Here is a 4,676-nt window from a genome sequence, read left to right on the forward strand (position 1 = left end):
AGGCCTCTTTAACTGGTTTCCTAGACTCTCTGAAAGAAGACGTCTTTGCATTTATAGGTGTCTAGGTTGGCAAAAGCCTCTCAGTGTGTAAATCTCTCGAGAGTTCTTGATTTTTAAATATGGTGATTCTTCCTGCAAACTATACCCCAATCACGTTTCTATGCACATGGTGGAATAAAATGTGATCCTCATTTGAAAGCTAGAAGTGCTATGACCTTTCTAGCAAAGAAGTTTCTGCCACCTATGTTCCAGGAATATTTTATTCTCTTTCACTCTTGGTTTGGGTTCTTGCTGATGATTCTAGAAGGTGAACTCATATGCCAGAAATGAGCTATCACAGTAAATGTATCAAAAAAGAGACCTATTTGCTGGGAGTTTTCTGTAACTGGCTCAAGTTCTGGTTTAAAAAGTAGGCTCTCTGCAAAGCCCTAACCCAGCTGCCCCGTGTGCTGTGGGTGGTGCTGCCACAGAATTCACAGCAATGCAGCCTTTGTAAGGCAACTTAGGCCGTGTTGTGAGACGTGGGGGAACACATGGCCCACCTTTCAAGTGGATGGAGGGATTTGATGGCCTCAAAAATCACCTCCCCAATCCTGCCCCACGTGTTTCCTTCAATGCCTAGAATGCAACCTGCAGAGATTTCCTCCTGCAGGCCTGGGAAGGCAACCACTGAGAGCAAAGTGCACACCATAGGGTGGCCCATCAGCTAGGAGTACAATGGGGACTGGGGGACCAGGGGAAAGTGCCTGAAGAGCGGTAGGTATGACAGCAGATGGTCAGCATGTGGCCTGAGAGAGGCAGCATTATGTCACCAGAAGAGCCCAGACTCTGGCATGATCCTGATGGGGTTCAGTGTTTCCCCCGACATCTAGTGATTCTATGGCCTGGAACAAGGTCTTTAACTGTCTGAGGGTGTGGACTGTGCAGCCAGACTCATGGAGGGAACAATACTCGGGGACTGCCCGCAAGGATACAGGCTGACCGAGAAGAAGTGCCTCCCTCAGAGCCGCAGCCGGGGGAGAGAACCTGAGACTGAAGTCCACACTCGGGGGACCAGGGCAGGGCAACCTTAAAGTCCTGGGATTACCTGAATCCCCTGAGAAAACCCAGATGTGATCATGTTATCCTGAGATGGAAAACTTGGATTAAGTTTTACACTAGCTGCTGGAATAGGGGCTTGAGGAAAAATGAAGTCATAGAAACATAAGGGCCTCTCTCGCGCACTTAAATGTTGTGGCGGAGCTCATGGAGTCACACCACACACAGTGGTCTGCAGCCTGCTTTTCCCAGTTAACATCTTTCCACTTCAGGACAGAAGGAACTGATTCTTTTTAACGACTTCATAGCCATGTATTGAGCAATGTAAGTTATTCAGCCGTTTCTGCTCTCTGAGGATTTGGTCTCCTTTCCTCGAATATAAACGACAGGCTTGTCTGCTGGCTCTCCCACCCCCTCCTGTTTGTCACACCCCCTCTGTGGGCTCTGACTATCTCGGGGGCCCCGGGAGCCATCAGGACACAGGCCAGCCCCATTGCCTGGCCCAGGGTTTGCCTTCCGGACGGGCAAGTGAGCGTGGATTCCCGCACAGTTGTTTGTTGACAGGAGGCTGGGACAGCCTGGGGGTACCGGGTGGCCCGCTGTGTGTCCCGGGACTCACCTGCGCTCGGTCGTTCTCCAAGCAAACTCTTCAGGAACCCCACCTCAGCACCTTCTCTTTCTTGCGTTTGTCAGGGTATTGAAGCTGTACAGAATCTATATCTCTGCTCCTCCAAGAATTTTATGTGCAAAACATTTTTCTTAATGAACCAAACACTATTTATCTCATCTTACAAATTCATTTTGTTCTTTATATATGTATATATTACGATTTTTCATTGTATACAAAATCACCCCAAAGATGCATGACTGCATTTGAAATCTTTCAGTAGGTGCATTTCCCAAACACATCAGTTAAAAAGTTTGCTGTCTTAATTAAACTCCCCTCCCCATTAGATACTATATTTACCCCTCAAATGCAAGTGAAAGCATCCTTGCCTTCTGCCCTATGAGGACCGTGGAGTGTAAGGGAAACTTGCTTGTCTCCAGGGCTCTGTACCCTTGGGGAGTGACGTGATTGATCCCAGGGACCAGATGACTGTTCGTTTCAAAAAGATGCCTCCCTAGGACCTTTTGGGCATTAAGGCAGGGAGGAAGACAAGGAGACAAAGAGATGGCTAACTTGCTTCCCGGGTTTCTGCAAAGCGCAAAGCTGCTTTCTAGATTAAAATGGGAGAAAAGGGAGCCTTCAGGAAAAGGAAAGGGGACTAGAAAGGAGATGCGGGATAAGGAGCACATTTGATCAGGTGAGTCCTTAGAGGTCAGCAGCTCTCCCGTCCCACCCACCACCTCCTTCACTTGCCAAGAGGGAAGTGAGGATGTGGAAGATGGACAGATGTCCTTCAGCCGGCACGGTTCATTTACAATAACAGATGTCACTTATGACTGCTGATGCCCCTTCACCGTGTATCTTCCCCACAGCCAGCAAACAAAAGGGATCACAATAGCCACAGAACCTGGTTGGTGACATCAGGTTGATTCTTTGCTGGTCTGTAAATCTGGGAAGGGGAAATCCCATGGCAAAACACCTAGCTGAAACTGAAGTCAGTCAAAGGGAGAAATAAAGTTTAAAACCTGTTCATTGCTTACAAAAGGCAGTCCGGCATGTCTCTCCCCTGCTGAAGCAGAGGCAAGTGAAATCCCCCCACAACCTGTCAGGTTCAGGTAGGCCCTTGGTCACCCAGGTAGTTACCCACTGATACGGACATGAACTACTTCTCTCCACCCCTTAAAAACATCTGTTAATCTGGAGATGCACTAAAGCCAGGTGAGAGATTCTGGAAATACTGCAATTTTATGCGCGTGGTCCCAGGAGGGTAATAATGGGTCTCTGAAGAGCTAAAGAGCAGCATGGAAGAGAAGTTGGTAATGGTGGCCCCAACAACCCCCCCATTCACATCGGACTAGTTATGTTTCTGTCTAGTCCTGGGGGGAGGGTCAGGACTATTCAGAGGATCATTCACTTACCCTGGTTTCACGAAACCCTTTCTATCTCCATCTCTGCCTTGGGGACATTCTAACTGTGACTAGGATGTTCACCTCCATACCTGGCCTAGACATCCATCAACCCCTCTCTCATCTCTGCCGCTTCTTCTCCACGGGCTGATGGCATTTCCTTCCGATCCCAAAACTGGTACCTGTGAACCACCCTATGCGATTCACTGTCCAGACCACTAACTGTTCAAAGAGGGTTTGGTTTTTAGCTGTTCTGGTATTGTGATCCTGGTCATTAATATTATTAATAAAATCTACAATTGTTCTTCATTTAGAAAGAGCTCTTTAACCATTTGGTAGTTGACTGTGGAAGACAAGGGTCTTGTGGCCTAACTTTAGCCTCAGTTCTAATGTGCATTTTCAGCTAAGTGTCTGGAAAATATTTGTAATTACACTCAGTGGCTTTAGCTGCCTCTGCTATCCTCTGCCTGCGGCCAGAGCCTGGGGGACCATCTCCTGTGCACTCTAGATGTTCAAGTATTTAGTCCCTCATATGTAATTTGCTTTAAAAAAAATCAAAGTTGCAAGAAGGGTTGCTGTGGCTAGACTTAGGGACAAGAAAAATCCCAAATTCAAGAAGAGTGGGGAAACCCTTTGTGGCCAAAGGGTGAGGACTCCCAGATGTGGAAGGTTGTGTTAAGAAGACAGATGCCTAAATGTGGAGGATTTGCAGTTGCTGAGCAGGGACAATTTCGACATCATAAAAACAGCAGTTATAGTTAAAGGGAACAAGTCGAGCCTATAAAAAGAGCTGAAAGTCCACAATAATACTCAAAGGAACAAACTCTAGGAATTGCGCCAGGAAAAAGTACACATGAGTTTCTAATAAAGTTTATAAGACTTTGTAAATTGTTCAACACAACTAATCTGAGTTCTCTACTCAAGGTTAGATTAACACCAAGGTTAACAACCATGAACCAAATAGAGGAAATAAAGCATGCTTAAAGTATATAATGGCTATCATTTGATCATTTAAAATTAAAATACTGGCCATCCAGAATTAAATAGATCTAGAAAACAAGGTCATATCCTTCAGGCGGGCCCAATCCAAGTTGAAGACGATAGTTTAGGGATGGAGAATGTAGACCCACTTGGCCGGTGGGAGAAGCTGGTCCGTGTGTGGGTGGGGCTGGCACCCGGCCACGGAGCCAGGGGTGCTGCCCTATGACTCATGAAACCAGCCTGTAGCTGCTGCCTTGGGCCCAATTGCCCAGCAAGCCATGAAGTTATGCCTTGGGCAGAAATAGTCACTGAATTATTTATCACCTGGAAAGATTTTTAAAGATGCTATTTTAAAATGACACAACTTCTTGATTCATATTGAAAAACTGGAAATCAGAGACAGTCCTGTTTATCCATCACACACATAACAGTCATTATAGTTAAACCTCCAAATGACACTGTGAATTCCAGGCCAGAACCATGGAAAACTGAAATTCCTGCGGGCACAGGCCCTCCCCACTTCCTCCTACTGCTCTGGACAGGCCAGGGAGTGTGAAGACAGGGCTGGTCAGACAGTAAATGGGCCCTGGCCCTGGGGACCTGGGGAGGCCCACCACGAAGGGACTGGGGCATACCGGGAGGAG

This window comes from Manis javanica, chromosome 13 (genome assembly GCF_040802235.1).
Source record: "Manis javanica isolate MJ-LG chromosome 13, MJ_LKY, whole genome shotgun sequence".
In the NCBI taxonomy this organism is placed as follows: Eukaryota; Metazoa; Chordata; class Mammalia; order Pholidota; family Manidae; genus Manis; species Manis javanica.